The sequence below is a fragment of the Sinocyclocheilus grahami genome, unplaced genomic scaffold (assembly GCF_001515645.1).
Source record: "Sinocyclocheilus grahami isolate Dianchi unplaced genomic scaffold, SAMN03320097.WGS_v1.1 scaffold178.1, whole genome shotgun sequence".
Lineage (NCBI taxonomy): Eukaryota > Metazoa > Chordata > Actinopteri > Cypriniformes > Cyprinidae > Sinocyclocheilus > Sinocyclocheilus grahami.
The window spans coordinates 2366117-2384528 of record NW_015505357.1 but is presented as its reverse complement, the minus strand read 5'-3'; the positions used below and the strand labels follow the sequence as shown (position 1 = coordinate 2384528).

The window sequence follows — 18412 nt, the reverse complement described above, 5'->3', positions numbered from 1 at the left end:
CATCCACTCTCTCTCATCTTTTATTAGCAATTCCTCTCTTCCTGTGCTTCTTTCTATGTGAGCATCTTGGACAGAGTGGGGGGTGACTCGTGGTTGGGGGTTGGGGGAAATTTACAGTATCAGTCCATGCATTCCCTGAGAATCAAGCCCATGACCTTGATGCTGCTAGCCCAATGCTTTACTGTTAGAAGAACTACATGAATGCTATTGTATTGTACTTTTACATTTAGTCATTAAACAGACGCTTTTATCACCACATAGTACCACCTAGGTTTACTTCTGTGAACAAATACATAAAACAAAAACATAACTGTGGAATAATAATAAAACTGAACATAACTGAGAAAAATTGCAACTGAACTAAAACTAAAATATTTTCATGAAAAAGAATTAAAATAATGAATTGAATTTTAGCTTTAGTTTTTTGATACATGGTTTATTATAAACTTTAAAACTATATTCTCAAGCTTTTACAAATCAGATCCATTAAACTTTAATTGATACCAGTTACCTGATACCTGCACAAACATGGCAGTTCTAAAATAACTAAATAAAGCTTTAATAATAAATAAACTAAATAAATAGTTAAATGGCTAGATGTAGCCTATAGATTAAAATAAATACATAAAACTAGACAACTCAAAACCTACAACTCTACTAAATCTACTAATCATAAAATGAAAACAAAACAAGTATATACGTAAATAAATGAATAAATAAATGTATACAGAAACAAGCATATACATAAATAAGATAAACAATAAATAGATGTTATTTATTTAAAGGTAATTCACACAACCGAAAGTGTTAAATAAATAAAAAACTGAAATAGTTTGAAAAATCTAAAACTAAACTAAAACTAGTAATCATAACATGAAAACTGTTTGAGAAAAATGCATAAATACATGTATAAACAAACAAATATATAAACAATAGAGTATTTAATCATTTTAGGCAATTTATACAACCTAAAATGTTAAGTAATTATTTAAATAAAAATAAAAAAATCTAAAACTAAACTAAAACTAATAAGAGAAAAAGTTTGTTATTTTATCGACTCTTATTTTGTTCTATAGGAATAACCCCACCATAGCTCTACATGAATGAACATATGTTAATGAAACATACTGGCAGCATCACATGCTCATACACAGGCATACATCAGAAGAGCAGGCATTGAAATTCAGAGCAGGGACTTCCTAGACCCAGCCCCACATGTGAACAGAATAGTAATATAATTATACTACTGACTAAGTAGACCATATGCAACACAGACAAATCCTTTGGGACTAGTATTGAGGTGTGAGCCTCAGGGTCATGCTGTTTGTAAGCAGTTCAGGCACCATTTCTGGACAATCCGCATTGGTCATGGTCTCAAACCTGAATGGCTACAGCCATCTAAAATGCTTCTTTCGCTCATCTGTGCCTCTAACCCTTTCCCTCGCAGAGTCGATTCGGAACAGATGAAAGGGTCTTTTTTTTCTTCTCTCAAATGCAACAGACGCTCCTTGGGCATTACGTTTGATCAAAGACTAATCTGTGTGTGAATGATGATTCAAATTAGCATCTGTTTCAGCTGGGCAAGAGAGAATGGCTGAACCCAAAGCTATTTGAGGAAATAAGGGAAAAGAGAGAGAGAGAGAGAGAAATACAGAAAGAGATGGAAAGTATCTGACACTAAATGGGACCAGAAACATTTGCAAATATGTAATGATTTATGATGTGCCATCCCTGCCAATCACACCAAGTTCAAACAGAGATACTGCAGACCGATTTACATAGCTGAAGTTGAAGATGAATTGGAATGATAGGAAAAATAATTTACTGAATGGCAATGCATTCTGGGAAATTAAATGCTCTTTCACCCTGGTCCACAAAAGCTGTGCACCCATCCGTTCATCTATCTATCTATCTATCTATCTATCTATCTATCTATCTATCTATCTATCTATCTATCTATCTATCTATCTATCTATCTCTTCATCCATCCAGCTATACTGTATATCCATCCATATCTCTCTACCCATCCACATATCCATCTATCTCTTTTTCTCTCACTCTCTATCCATCCATCCACTTATCCATTTCTCTCTGTCTATCCGTCTATCCATCCATCCATCTATATACTGTACCCATCCATCCACATATCCATCTATCTATTAGGGTTGTGACGGTGAGGAAATTTTCCCACCGGTTAATCGACGTGTGACAACACCGGTAATACCGGTATCACCATTGGGGTGGGAGGGGGTGTGTTATTTCGTTTGAGTTTCCCTCTTTTCTTAGCTTTCAAATGGCTTGTAAAAGTGCCGTGCGCGTTTTACTTTCACTTTCAAATTAGCGGTAATGCGGCGTTGATTCAATTCAAGCAACAACGTCAAACTCATAACTTTTATTAACAAAACAAATAAAATATATGCCTAATAAAATAACAAATTATTTAGGCTACACAAAATTTAAATAGGTACATAAAACTGAAAATCAGCAAACACTGTGGAACCAAATAAATAAGAAACATAGAATGTTTATTAGCAAAACGAATAAGAAAGCTTGGAGGCACGGCATATACACCTTGATGTAAAATAAAATAAATGAAATACACAAAGTTTAAATAAAGTAATCAGCAAACACTGTGGAACCAAATAAATAAGAAACGAATGTTTAAAAAAAAAATCAAACCTACGATGGGGGGCAGTGACAGGTAGGCAAATGACGTAACCAGTGTTGTGGCTTAACACCTCATGTTTGCTACCTTAATTTAAATTCAATTCAAATTCAAATTGCAACTTAAAAGGCATTCTCAACTCAATTCCAAATGGAATCCTCAATGGAGATTCTGAATGGATTTCTTCCTTGAAACCTATACTGTTGCAGGCTATGTGAGTCAACGGACAGCTAATACATCCAACCAGGATTTAACAAGTTACTTCATGGAGACAAGAGGCTTACAGATTTGTGAGTCATTAGCAAACGCGAAAACAGAGCAGGAACTTCACCCATGGAATCTAGCTTCTGATGTGCAGTAGAGGGTGGAGGTTAAAGGTACATGATGTTTGACACTACATCAGGCAAAACAAAACAGGTCAATGTTAGAGCATGAGCAATGCATTCAAAAACCAAGGATGTGATTGCTAACGTCAAGCTACATTAATCAGGGAGGGAGGTAAGGAAGTGAAATTGCTGATCCTTGCTTTTTTATGCCAGGTGTTGACAGAAATAATTTGGGTTGAGAATCGGAAATGACTTTTAGTGCAAGAATATACTTGAGTTTCTGACTAGGCGTCTCTCCAGAGAAGGTGACTTATCTTGCCTGACCTTAATATGGCAGTGCGCCAGTCTTACTCGGTGACCGGCATATGAAACAGTAAGCCACTTCTTCCGTCCTGTGAGAACGGTCACGCCAATGCCGAGCCCTGTCCGTCAAACTTCCCTTCAGCACAACTAATATAATGCCCATTTCCTTTTTGCTCCCTTCCTCTTCCCGTCTGACTCACTTTCACCAGGAACAATCAGAGAGGTCTTATTCACATTCCTTCTTTCTTGTTTCCCGATTCAGTCATATTTTGTACTGCCAACGGATACTGTCAGTCAAAGAGTCACCACTGACTTTTAAAAAACATAGAAAGTAACCAGAGCCCAGCTACTATAACTATCACTTATTACCTTGTGAAAAGGGCTGAGGAATTTGAACAACTTTCTCATTTCGTCATTATAAACCGCACCAAGAATTTCTTACACAGACAATTCCCCCGGAGTAACTGGTATTAGGTGACTTGCTAAATTACACAATAGTGAAGATGGCTCATTCTTAAGGAAGCCAGACCAGCAACATTATAGCTATCAGATCTGATATATAATATCCTAAATAAAATTCTGATATAATATCCAAAATAATGATATCTACATGAGTAACACAGATGAGGTTGTGTTGAAATTGAAAAGCATCCAGAGAATCCAGAGAAAACTACAATCAGGAATGTTTTACCATTGCATGCCATCATTTTCCAGCAAAACGCTTTATGATTATATGAATATATTTACTTATAATGGAAAAAAAATTCAGCTTGTTGCTTAATTTTAGTAAACAAATGTAGTTAAAAATAAAATTGAGGGTCAGTAAGACTTTTTAATGTTTTTGAAAGAAGTCTCATGTATGCTCACCAAAGTTGCATTAATTTATTTTCATTTATATATATAAAAAAATGGAATTCATTCATGTGATGGCAAAGCTGAACTTTCATTACTTCAGTCTTCAGTGTCACATGATCCTTCAGAAATCATTCTAATATGCTGATTTTGATGCTCAAGCAACATTTCTTATTTTGGTCAATTTAATGTATCCTTGCCACATAAAAGTATAAATTGCTTTCAAATTACATATATGCATAGTAGGACTGTCAAAATAAAATTCGAATTTTGAATATTTGTTGAATTTCAAATAAAAATCCACATTCGAATGCAAAAACGCTGCATTCGAATTTTAGGTGTGCATTAAGGAGGCAGCCTTATCAGTGGCGCACGAGATGCGATGACGGTGAAAGTGTCATTGCATTTGAATGTTTTTGTTAGCCTATCCAGTTGAAGCCACTAGATGCGGCGCTGCTGCATTGTTAATTACAAATATTGCGGGAAAAGAGAACATCAATGCGGAGAAGATCTTGTTTACGTCAAAACTGAAACCAAGCCGTTCACACAGAACGCATATTTCGTGCATTTTCTAGAGGGACATCTATCACCGTTACACTTGCATCTCGCACAAAAGAGCCACATGTTTAGAAAGCCATATAAAATTAATGCAAGTTCAACTTTGAAAAAACATATCTCGAGACTTTATGGTGGGTTTTTTCCCCATCCCACTGCAACTCGTGTTTTTAAATGAAAAATGTACTCTGTGTGATTGGCTTTCGACCCTTTGTATTAAACTATGCATACATACATGATGCTGTTTTGTTTATAGTTGTTTAAGCAACTTAATTATAATTGGTTTATAAACATTATTTTAAACATAATGCACTTTTTTTCACAGATAGTCGTGTTATCTTATGCTTTGAATAAACGTGCAGTAATATTTTGCTCGATGCGCCCTCTTGTGGCCTCAGGAGAGAAGCCAAAAACTACCAATCAATCTTTCTGGAGGGCCAGGAAAAAAATTCTTATAGTATTCAGTCCACATTGTTGCTTCACAGTAATTTACATCCTACATACAAGATGAGACACAAAGACCTCACAATGAAGCACTGACTCAGAGGAAGATCTCCCACTCCGCACTGAGAAAGTACGCAAGAAAGTGCAAAACAAATCAAAACTTTTAGCTGATGAAAAATGTCACTGTTACACGTAGGAGGACAAGAAAGCATCAGAGAAGGATTTGAATGTGGAGTGACATGTTGAAGACACGAGGGGGATTGATAGGCTGTGACCCGCAGTATGTCGGACAGTGTATATCACCACCGAGCTTACAGTGATCTCTACATTCATTTAATTCATCCACTTATCACAGCATGCAACAGCGATGATGGACACAGACATGATCTGTTGTCACCACTAGATTCCCTTTAAACACCGTTAGAACATCAAGGAGATTGAGGCCGATAGCAGGTCACGGTATACTGATCGTCGGACGCTGTATCCTGAGGTGTTTCTGCAAGGATCTTATCTAGGTGAAGATCTTTTGTTCTGAGAGAGAGCAAAGCAGAGTAGCCGCATTATTTGAAGCGTATTGACTCGGTGTGGAAAGCCTGAGGCCAGTTGGCTAGACAGAAGCACGAATTCACAAGAAGAACTCAGTCACGGCCGCACACTTAGACACCTTGGACTTCGTTTTACTGATCCAACATCAATGGAAAGACAATCAGAGACCTGCTTTTCATTTGAAGAAGGACAGGTGTGTGTGTCTCTGGTCATTAATGCAGACACGCTGGGCATCTGCCAAAGTCTTGCAAAGATCACTAGGTGATGCAACAAGCCAGATAAAGCTTGACAGAAGAGGGCATGGTTGTATCGACACCGCAGCACCAACATCCACGCGTAACTCCACCCAACAATACGTACACATGCACACATATGCTTGCTTGCAGCCACAAACACTTCTTTCCTCCACCCCACTGAGCAAACAAAAGGAGGAACAGAGGAACGAAGGAGGGACAGTGTTTAGGAGGGGTGGAAAGCTGTCTGCTACAAGCTGTTAATTGTCAGGCAGAAACTAAATGAGTAAACAAACAAACAATATAAAGCACATTAATTTTTAATTCGGGCTCTCTCAAACCGTACTGTTTTGCTGCATGCTTGCTCTCTACAAAATTCTTCAACAAAGCCTTTAATTGACAGATTCGTTCTGATGCATAATAATGACAGGCAGAGATAATGAAATATTTATCGCCTCCAGGAACAGCAGCTCTGCCTTTTTCGAGTCCGTTACATAACTGGAGTATTTCCAAAACAGTTGATGTGGGACCAATGCAATGAGCATATGAGGTGGGTGGTTGAGCTCAGCTCACCTCTGAACCCTTGCCCGTGGCAATGAGCGCCGTCTTCAACTCAGCTGAAGGATAGAAACTTCATCTCGAATGTGTTCGCAAGCAGTTAAGACGCCTCAGGTTACTGCCAAAAACTCACTAAACAATTCAACCTAAAAGCCTCTAAAACGCTTGTGGTAATGAGAACGTTTCTGCAAAGTTGTATGTTTTCAGAGTTCATCAGGCTGTTTTATCCGAAATGTTCATGGAAAATATGATTCCTCACTAGATGACCACCAGGGTTCTGTGCCCTGGTGAAACTATGAATTCTAAATCTGAACTGAATGTCAATTAACATCAGCAAAACAGCATGATTCAAATTTGAATGCATAGAAGTAGAACAGAAATAAATTGAAGAGCACTAATTTTTGGTGCCAATTTTCAGTGCTATATTTTGACCAACCCTGGCATCTGCCTATCAACTGATCAAACACCTCAGCAACCACACAAAACATCCTAGCAACTGTTTGATGTCATAGGAACATCCCAGCATCCACAAAATCAACATTAAATGGCACTCAACCCATAATGCGTCATTGATGCATACAAAATGACATATTACAGTATAGAGTACAATAAAACAGGATAACCAATGAGAAAAAAACAGGACAGGATTTGGTTTTATTTATCAGGAATGGTTTTTCTATCAGGAATTTTTTACAAAGAAAGACAGTAAAAAACTATTTATTACCTTATCATGTACAGTATAAAACTGTAAATGGATTATATTTGGATAATTGTATTATAAAATACTGTAAAATCTGTGTTTTTTGAAGTGCAAACTACCATATTACTTATGGAGAAAAAAGGCCAAAACAACATTGACATAAGATTATATTTTATATAAATACTTTGTTTCTTCTAATTTTTGTTATCAGTAATGTACTTTAGGGTTTTGTGTGTTACATTCTGTTCATGTTCATTGCATTATTTTAGGGACTTGTGTCTCTATGAGTACTGACCCTGTCACTTGGTATATAATTAAATTATTTCACTTTTTAAGTTGTAAAATATACAGGAACCAACATGTCATCCTGTAATACCGGAACAATACATTATAATTTTTACAGTGTAATTTCAGAGGCACAGCAAATTTCCTTGGAATAACATGCACCAATTAGCAGACAATCAGAACAAGAAGGTGTATTAAGAAAGTAAATAGCGTCCATTTTGGTTCATGTTGACTTCAAAGTTAAAGAAGGCCCCGGGAAATGGCCAACAGCTAGATAACCTGTGATCTGTTGAGCTTACACAAGTCCTGATATCAACAGTTCATAAAAGCTGGACTCAGATCAGTGCAAGAGCACCGTGCTGAGTAAACACCCAGCTGACACCATTACATCACAGTGACAGAGTGTCACAGATTCCACGCTTTCACTTCTTGTGTGGCAGGCATTAAACAGCATTAACCCATAATCCTAAACTGCTACAGATGCAGACTTGAGCCGCTATTCATTCACAGCAGAGAACCTGCCTAAACCCCCCTTCCATTATCCCTCCCTCTTTCTCTCTCTCACCCCGTCCCTCCCCAACCCCCATCGGCAGGGCAGTAGCTTCAGCGCAGTCATATTTAATCAACATCTCGGCGGACAACACAGGGATCTGCCGTCCTCTGTTGAGACTCTCTTTGCTGTCCCACTTGGGATAATTGTCTTAGATACCCTAATTCGACAGTCGCTCCCCTTAAATGCTCAAGAAAAGAAGCGTGGTTGACCTACATTGCTGTTGATCTGTGAATTATACATGATGTCAAAATTTGATTATTTATTTCCTGTAGTATAATTCAAAAGACGAGGGCTTACGTTCGTAATTGTGCTGCCTCAAACATGGAAAGCCGAAACGTTGTTAAGGTTTGACACGGCAGGAGTCACGCTATGACATCTCTGTTGTACATTAGCAAGCCAAAAAAGATACGGAAACTGTTAACATGCTACAAGATTTTTATGTACGACACACAAACAAATTATTAATTTGACAGGAGAGCCGACAGACTGAGAAAGGAAAACAGTGATTGTTCAATGTTATCATGATTCCGTACATGCTCAAACTTCCCCCAAAGGTCAGATTTGTGGTCTAATCAATTGCTAGTGCATCCATTGACCTTGATGTTTTGAAATTACTTGATATTTTCCAGTTTCATTGTGACTATCACCTTTGAAGTACAAGCTATCAAACAAGATAGCTAACTGCTATAGAGAGGTAACCCGTAAGCATCCATCAAATAACCATAATAAAGATAAAAAGGAACACTAAAAAGTTGAGGAACAAATGGAACACTGCCCATAATGGGTGTTCCAATTCTGTGGAAATCCACAGTGCTTTCTGTGTGGGCCTTATCAATGTTTCTACTCTATGTGAAGTAAACATTTGAAGTAACTAGCAAGAACTCAAGGAACCTTTGAATTCAATGTGGCTGCTAGTGCTACCCAAGCCAAAGATTTCAAACAGAATGCTGAGCATAAGGGAGAACTTCTCAGTCCAGAATACTTTTCCCAATCCGAGTCGCTCCTTCAGTATGACCCTCTGTTCTCGTTCTAAGTATGGATACTTCTTGTTTTCAAAGGAGCGTGTCCAATACTCCTGGCACCAGCCGGGCCTTCTGTGAATGTGCTTGCACAAACCAGTTATGATCATGGGTACACAAAGATGGCATGTGTCATATTTTTAACTTTGGAAGTTGAGAGTTTCATCAACTTTCATCATCACTTTCAGTTTGTTTTGCTCTGTGCTGTGGAAAGTGTTTATCTTCTTGAGTTCCCTTCTCTCCTGCCTCTGTCTCTCTCTCTCTCTCTTTCCGAGGAGCCCTGTTTGCTATCGGGCTCAGGAATGAATTTGGGAGGCTTATCGGAGCTCTTTTCCCAGCTGAGATGGAGAGGATGTGTTAAGGCGTCTGCCTCCTGACAGGAAAGAGGAGCTATCTCTCCTGATAAGATCATGGCTGACTTGAGAATTGTAACAAATCAGACAGCATGGATGCAGGTGGGTACACGTCAGCATACGTGCATAAGCCCACAGCCAACAATCCCAGACAGGTAAAAGGAGGTTAAAAGCAATTATATTCCCACAACAAAGGAATTATTCCCACCAGTGCACCACTGAGAGGCTGGGGAAAGGTGTGATTTGAATCCGCACTGCTCTTGAATCAAGCAAAAAAAAAAAGAGAATTAGAAAGAACGTCAATGCAACACTGAAAATGACAACTTCAGAGTAAATGACAAAACCAAGGACTACAGCATCCAGTCAACATTTGGCAGTGTGCATATCCACAGCACATGAACCTTGGGTAACCCTTGTCTACCTGCCCATGACCTTTATTTCTTTCTTCTGAGGGACATAAAAAATGTCTCAGCATTTTCAATTGGTTTGGACCCCATTGACTTTCATTCTACATACAAAAACAGCTCTGCAGCGGAAAAAATGTGTAATTTTGGAACGATGTAAGGACGAGAAAATGATTTTTGGCTGCACCGCCCTTTAAAAATTTTATTATTATTACATTGTCAGTTAACAGACACTTGTCAATCAAAAGGATTCACTGCATGGTAATTACACGGCCAGTGACCATTCCAATAAACAAGACAAGTAAGCAATTATTCCAACACTGATAGGAAGTTGTTCTATCACACACAAATTACAGACTGTAAAAAAATAAAAACTTGTTTAGCACATCATTCTTTTTGTCTAGCATGTCTGTAGTGGAATCTCAAGTACGGGTTTAGCAAACACAACATGAGGGGTTGTGGTTAAGGGAGGGAAATTAGCGGTTTGTAAAAGGCACAAATGGCTTGCGTAAGCATACCGTGTCTCCTTTTAGACGCTGTGTAGAAAATCAGCATTAGCATTTTCAAGGTTTAACATACTGATTTGATGTTACCATACAATCAGCCTACAATTCACTGACAAACAAACAGAAGCACTACAGTCCGTAGATTATTACTGTTATCACTGAAATGGGCAGTCTTCTCATGCTGTGAAATATGGCATGCATGTGGCGGGAAGGATTATATACATGGAATAATTATAGAGTTCTAGAGTAGTACCACAAAGAGCGAACCTCAAATGCGCAAGGAACCTGTTGTGCGTAAGCAGCTAATGTGTTCCGCGCAGAAGACAGATTGAGGCATTGAAGAATGGCTGTCCTATAGAAGTGTGTCATGAAGGCAATTCCATTAACATCTTAATAAAAGCATCCCGGGCCCAAGAGAGCTTGGAGGCTCTGACTAATGCTTTCAGTCAATGGCTTGGGATGAAAAAGTAACAGAGGGCCACACAGTGCAGGAACTTCGTGGCAGCATTTTTCAGGGACCGTTACTCTTCCCAAAGGACCGGCCTCTGAGTTTTTATGCTCCCCATCATGGTCCACTTGCTCCATTCCCTTTGCCGTTTTCATTTACTGTCCTTCTTCCCATCTGCTGGATTGAAGATCTAAACAAAAGCTTTTGTTTTCCGCAAGCTGGCGGCGGCTACAGGGGCAGAAAAGGAGAAGGGGAGTGCTGGGTTTAACTGGAGAACTCTTGCCTCTTATGACCAGGCACACGGCAACTGTGTCTTGCTCTCTCGATCGCTCTCTCTCCCACTCCACACACACACACAAAGTATTTTCTCTGACTCAAAGTCTCAAGAAGCAAAACTCCATCATGAAGACCAGATAAAACTTAGCACAGACACGGTCCAAACATCCAAAAAGCCCCAGCCATCCCAAACCAAAGCATCTCACAAAATAACAACTTTCTATAAAACCACCCTCACCCCATTACCCTCAAAAAGTTCTCTCTCCAAACAGCATGCATTATCGCCTCACTCATTGAAAGGCAGCTGAGGGTCTGAGTTTGTATTGGAGAGATGGGAGGAAATTGATTTTTGTTTCTGTGTTTTGAGTTGCTCATACGAAAGCACTACTTCAGATAGTCGAAAGCAAAAATGGTCTCAACAAGCTACTAGTAGCAATACCAGTATTTCAGATGATCAAAGTGCAAAAAAAAAACAGAGTACAACAAGTGCCTTAAGAATAGTTCACCCAAAAAATGAAAATTCTATCATCATTTATTCACCCTCATGTTGTTCCAATTCTGTGGAAAACAAAAGTTGTTATTTCTGAATAATATCCCAGTGCTTGTATTGGCCATTAAATGAAAGTTAAGAGTCCCCATTGTTTTAATCCCCACAGAAACAAAGTAATACAGGTTTGGAATGACTCAAAGATTAATCATTTTGGAGTGAAAACACCCCTTTTTGCGTAGGGAGAGTGCCATAGACAACAGATCTTTCGGAGAACATGTGGTCCCATTCTTTAAAAAAATGTTGCATAAAACTGGCAGCGTTCTCAGAATCTCCGGCACCTGTGCGTGATTGACTCGTCCGATTCTCTTGCCCACACTCTGGAGCTGTAAACGTGTCAACACCCACAATTCTCTGTGACCAATCTGGACACTGGCACCTTCCAAGTGAGAGTCCACCAACTGTTCAAGGGTAATTAGCTGCAGCAGAAAACACAGGCCTAATTACAGTGTAGCCGAACGTCAGGTCACCGTATCAACCCCATGCATAATCCACCAATGCTGAAGACAAATTATCTCACCAGGTTGTTTACATCCTGATAAAAGATGTACGGAGATAGACAGAGAAGCCAGGCTGGTCTATTGGGTAGACCAGTGCACACCATTTTCTACGTATACTGAATCTGCATCCTGCTTCCAAATGTCAATGTCACAGGATAATTGTAATCGGCACTTCATCTGGCTCCACTTTGTTCTCTTGGACACATTTACACGTACACCTAAAACACGCTTTAAGCAAGCAAGATGGGTCAAGAGTGATAGCAATCTTTGTTTTGACAGTTGAGAGCCCTAGATAAACAGCCGAGCGGCAATGCTGCAAAAGAGAATGCAAGATCAATGCGTGAAAGCAAACAAACGTTGGATACACACACTAATACATGAGACTAGCATAGAGGAAGCAGATGAACTCTCTCAACAAGAGCCCATCCTGCAGGGCATAAGCATGCGAGAGTCTGTGTGTGTGCATGAGCGGTGGGGGGACAGTGGAATGGCTTGCATGGCCCTCTGAATGCATTTGTACTGTTCACTCATTAAGAAATAGGTCAAGGATTCCGCCTGCATGCATCGCAACTTGTCAAAATCTCTTAAGCTAAACGGGGCAAGCCCGTATGCCACCATGAGAGAAGAAAAGAGGGGGTTCTCTAGAGGTGTAGTGCACGCTGGTGACACAGCATGCAACTAAAACGAGCACAGGCTTATGTATGACACACCAACCTCAAATCCCCCTCTGTCTCTGGTTAAACCACTCTAGAACCCTGGGTAGGTTCGGACATTGTGGTTTGTTGCTGCAATGTATTTATCAATAGGTGGCACTACTGAGCTACATGGTCCTACTCGAAGGTTGCTGGGGGGGTTTGTTTGCGACTATCCACCAAGCATTCATCCCAGCGTTCAGTCGAAGCCAGAGACAGAGGAGGAGCTCTTCTGCAAACACTAGATGACTGGTTGACAATGGGAGAGATGAGTGTTGAGATAGCACATACTTTAGGATCTTTACATTGCCGTTTTCACAGCTGCAGAGTCTCCTCTGAATGGACTGATAAGGTAATCTCGCTGACCACAAAATCCGAGCCAAAAAGATACAAGCATGTATCCAAATGGGCCCCTAAACTAACACACTCGAGCATCGCATTTAACTGGGGCAAGGAGGATAAGCACTCAGCATGGGTCTCTTGTGGCCACCCCATTCAGATTTGACCTTCCCTCAAACGTATACATCTATCTGAGAGCCAACGGCTATAGAGAGAGGAACAAACCCCATTTAAGCACATAATACCCTCCAATTACCTTTCAGGAAACGCTTAATGCACCTGACTGACATAATCAAATCAATAGCATGCGACCCTACATAAGAATGCTAGAGGCTTTTTGACAATCAGGATGAACATGCAAATCCAACTTAGGAAGCTCACGCTGTGAGGAAGGGAAAAGACGACCCTTTATTCACTTTACGACTCCGATCAAACCGCATGGAGCTGGCGTAGGTAGCAGGTAAAGTTGATGGGTGTGCACGCAGTGGAGACTTGTCCTCTCGGCTTTGTGTAGTTAACCTTATTGATTAAAGAGCCTGTGATCTAGAGATGCTCTACAGCTTTCTCTGTCTCTCAGCTCCTCATCAAAGAGAACAAACTACAAAGCCACATAGTGAGCAGAATGTAACGTACAAAATGTAATCATACTCTGCCATACATAGGGGAGACAAACCTACATAAGTGACATTTAATGTTTTCAGATGAGCAATGTTTAAACCATTGGCGTACGGGAAGCTATGTGGGGGGCCCTTAATGGCAATTATAGAAAGGTTAAATATGCCAATAAAAACATTTTATATCTGCATAGAGTCAGCATAAATGACACTAGAATCATAATCACAGGAAAAATGTATCAAAACATTGCATGCCGGACCAAATACACAATGCATGCTAATTAACATAAAGGAGCAGCACTGAAAAAGTTAAAAATGTAGTCTTTTTTTGAAAAAATGACTAAAATGGCAAAAGTAACATAACTTGTGCATGACATTACCACGGGAGCCCAAGGCTTGAGGAAAGCCACTTAAATGTGAAATATGAAGTGAGATGAGTTTATGGGGTTACAACTGAATTGGCCAATCAGGCAGCCAAATATGCAGTCCCACAGCTAAAGGGTCATAAAACAAAAGCTGAGTGAAGAGTGATTTACTTACATCAAATATAAAACACAGACACGTTTTTACTAATACCATATAAATGCAGAACCATAGAAAAGTGCTATTTGATGAAATTTAAAAGGTTATACGCCAAGATTTTTTTTTTTTTTTTTTAGAAATTCGGCTTTTTAAAGCGGATTGGTATAGTTATCCAACAGTCAGCTCTATGAAATATCTTTTAAACAAAACACTTTTGTTTGATATGCATTTAACTGGGGCAAGGAGGATAAGCACTCAGCATGGGTCTCTTGTGGCCACCCCATTCAGATTTGACCTTCCCTCAAACGTATACATCTATCTGAGAGCCAACGGCTATAGAGAGAGGAACAAACCCCATTTAAGCACATAATACCCTCCAATTACCTTTCAGGAAACGCTTAATGCACCTGACTGACATAATCAAATCAATAGCATGCGACCCTACATAAGAATGCTAGAGGCTTTTTGACAATCAGGATGAACATGCAAATCCAACTTAGGAAGCTCACGCTGTGAGGAAGGGAAAAGACGACCCTTTATTCACTTTACGACTCCGATCAAACCGCATGGAGCTGGCGTAGGTAGCAGGTAAAGTTGATGGGTGTGCACGCAGTGGAGACTTGTCCTCTCGGCTTTGTGTAGTTAACCTTATTGATTAAAGAGCCTGTGATCTAGAGATGCTCTACAGCTTTCTCTGTCTCTCAGCTCCTCATCAAAGAGAACAAACTACAAAGCCACATAGTGAGCAGAATGTAACGTACAAAATGTAATCATACTCTGCCATACATAGGGGAGACAAACCTACATAAGTGACATTTAATGTTTTCAGATGAGCAATGTTTAAACCATTGGCGTACGGGAAGCTATGTGGGGGGCCCTTAATGGCAATTATAGAAAGGTTAAATATGCCAATAAAAACATTTTATATCTGCATAGAGTCAGCATAAATGACACTAGAATCATAATCACAGGAAAAATGTATCAAAACATTGCATGCCGGACCAAATACACAATGCATGCTAATTAACATAAAGGAGCAGCACTGAAAAAGTTAAAAATGTAGTCTTTTTTTGAAAAAATGACTAAAATGGCAAAAGTAACATAACTTGTGCATGACATTACCACGGGAGCCCAAGGCTTGAGGAAAGCCACTTAAATGTGAAATATGAAGTGAGATGAGTTTATGGGGTTACAACTGAATTGGCCAATCAGGCAGCCAAATATGCAGTCCCAGCTAAAGGGTCATAAAACAAAAGCTGAGTGAAGAGTGATTTACTTACATCAAATATAAAACACAGACACGTTTTTACTAATACCATATAAATGCAGAACCAAAGAAAAGTGCTATTTGATGAAATTTAAAAGGTTATACGCCAAGATTTTTTTTTTTTTTTTTTTAGAAATTCGGCTTTTTAAAGCGGATTGGTATAGTTATCCAACAGTCAGCTCTATGAAATATCTTTTAAACAAAACACTTTTGTTTGATATGTACATCTATAAAGTGTTGATAATGACCGTTCTAATGTTTAAAAGCGAAAAGGAACGCGCTCGGGCAGCCTACTGTTGCTATGGTTACATCCACTGGCGAACGCAATTTCTGTGAGCGTCTATTTAACGCACTGACGGAACTTGTAACCTAACTTTTGGGGTTAGTAAAAGGTTACTTGCAAACGCAGTCGAAACAGAAAAATACAAACTTTTAAGACGTCCCTCTAAACTTCGTTAAATGTCGTTGTTCTCCACTAGCAACGCGCTCTTTCAGTTCGTGAATGAACCGTTTTCACCCTGCCGACACGCCGTCTCAGGTCAAACCGCTGTTTCGCTTCAAGACGGAGATAAAAACGATTACGTGAAGAGGTCACGCTCGAGATGAATTCACCTCATCTTCCTCGCTGAAAGCGCCGTTTGATTGTGTTAGACCGATTAATAACATCCCTGTCCTTCATAGCAGATGCCAGTGATTCTCATGTAAATGCTGGCCGCTTTTCTACTTAAAGATACATTTATTTTCTTTAGAGACGATGTCAGAGCCGTGTGTGAGGGGGAATGAAGATTTGTGAGTGCATCTGCTGTCCTAGTCCAGATGAACGGAGCCGAGTTTGAGGTAAAAGAGCTGAATTATGACCACTCGGCAACAGCCAGTTTCACATTCTGAACGTGTATCAATTTCTTTGACAGTTTCTTTGGTTGGCCAGAGTCTATTTAAACGGACAGTGAAGATTCAGTAGACGAGAATTCAAGCAGATAAGATCGCAAGGAGAGCGCAAAGTGAAGAGCACGAGGCATTCACTTTAAATTAGCGTAAATTAAATCGATGAAATACGGTTAATGGATTATGAACGCGCGTATACAGGAGGAAGATTCATGTTTTCTTGCTTGCACGAGAGTAATTTACAAACATTTTAATTTCACTTCCTATTCTGATCTCTTTATCTTGTGTGGGGAAAATACAAGGAACGCAAAATCAAAATCCTGTCAAACTAATATAGATGCACAATCATTAGACTACCGCTTACGGCTTGCCTATTAGCCTAAATAAACAAGTTGAAACGTGACATTGAGCATAAGGTTATCCTGTTTCTAAAGTGAATACGATGTTTGGACTGGTCAGCATCAGCAGCAGCGGCAAATATTTCTACATTAAGCAAAACCACCTATTTCAATCCCATTATCCTAATCAAACTGCTCGTAAAGCACAACTTCTTTGCGATCCATTAGCAATTTCATCCCGATAACAGGAATGGTCTGATTTCTCAATGCTTTGCTCTAGCACACCGCACGGAAAACACATTAGTATTCGTGGCCACATCTCGCACGTAAAGCATCTCAGGGCTGAAATGACGCAAAGTGAAGAGCACGAGGCATTCACTTTAAATTAGCGTAAATTAAATCGATGAAATACGGTTAATGGATTATGAACGCGCGTATACAGGAGGAAGATTCATGTTTTCTTGCTTGCACGAGAGTAATTTACAAACATTTTAATTTCACTTCCTATTCTGATCTCTTTATCTTGTGTGGGGAAAATACAAGGAACGCAAAATCAAAATCCTGTCAAACTAATATAGATGCACAATCATTAGACTACCGCTTACGGCTTGCCTATTAGCCTAAATAAAAAAAGTTGAAACGTGACATTGAGCATAAGGTTATCCTGTTTCTAAAGTGAATACGATGTTTGGACTGGTCAGCATCAGCAGCAGCGGCAAATATTTCGACATTAAGCAAAACCACCTATTTCAATCCCATTATCCTAATCAAACTGCTCGTAAAGCACAACTTCTTTGCGATCCATTAGCAATTTCATCCCGATAACATGAATGGTCTGATTTCTCAATGCTTTGCTCTAGCACACCGCACGGAAAACACATTAGTATTCGTGGCCACATCTCGCACGTAAAGCATCTCAGGGCTGAAATGAATTCATGAAGCACGTTGGTCCACTCACCTACAATCCAGAAGAAAGCTGAGGATGGGTATCTAATGTTCAGTTTAAAGATGTCTCGGCGTTCAGCTCAGTTTTGACAGATAGATCCACATCTGAACGAACGCCGAAGCCTCAAAGGTAGCACCTTCAGAAAAACAATTCTCAGAATTCCTCGAAGATTTCTTGCATGCAAGAAGACGATGAATGAACGGTCGCCGCGCGGTTTCAGGTAACTGATCTATGCAGCAAAATGCAACGCTTCGTCAGTCGATGCCGGAGGATGGTCATTCACAAGCGCATATGCCAAGTGCACGGCACATTCCCCCAGTCCTCTGATACTGACAGCGGCTTGACATCACGCCTTTTCATCAGCAGCTCTCCGTTAGACCGTCATGCACGCGCTCATTGCTCTTCTGTGAAGGTTTTACGCGAGACTGGCACAGACATCGAAGCCCAGCAGCGTTACAGTAGCAGCGCGTTTAAACCCAGCCCCCTGTGCTAGCACTCACTTACAGCCGGCTCTATTTGCATGTCGCATGTTTTAACTGTTTCATGCACTCAACGATGGTCATTTTACAAATGCACGACTTTTGTAGGCTACATTTGAATATTTAGGTTTTGAATAATTAAATAACATCGCAACTGTGCTCCCTGAATAGCGCAATGCATGTCTCAAGGGTCTGTGTAGACAATATCTAGCACTAAAATCGTTTTAATCTAATCTTTAATCTATCTAGCTGCAACT

At 39.7% G+C, this 18412-nt stretch overlaps 1 protein-coding gene across 1 annotated transcript in view; it reads right to left on the bottom strand.

The window, feature by feature from the left end:
• plxna2 (plexin A2) overlaps positions 1 to 18101 on the bottom strand; it is a 223271-nt gene extending 205170 nt beyond the window's left edge. The window contains exon 1 of the mRNA XM_016283942.1: positions 17689 to 18101. The gene's annotated coding sequence lies outside the window, so the exon portion shown is untranslated. The remainder of the gene's footprint in view (positions 1 to 17688) is intronic.
• Between the last annotated feature and the right edge of the window lie 311 nt (positions 18102 to 18412).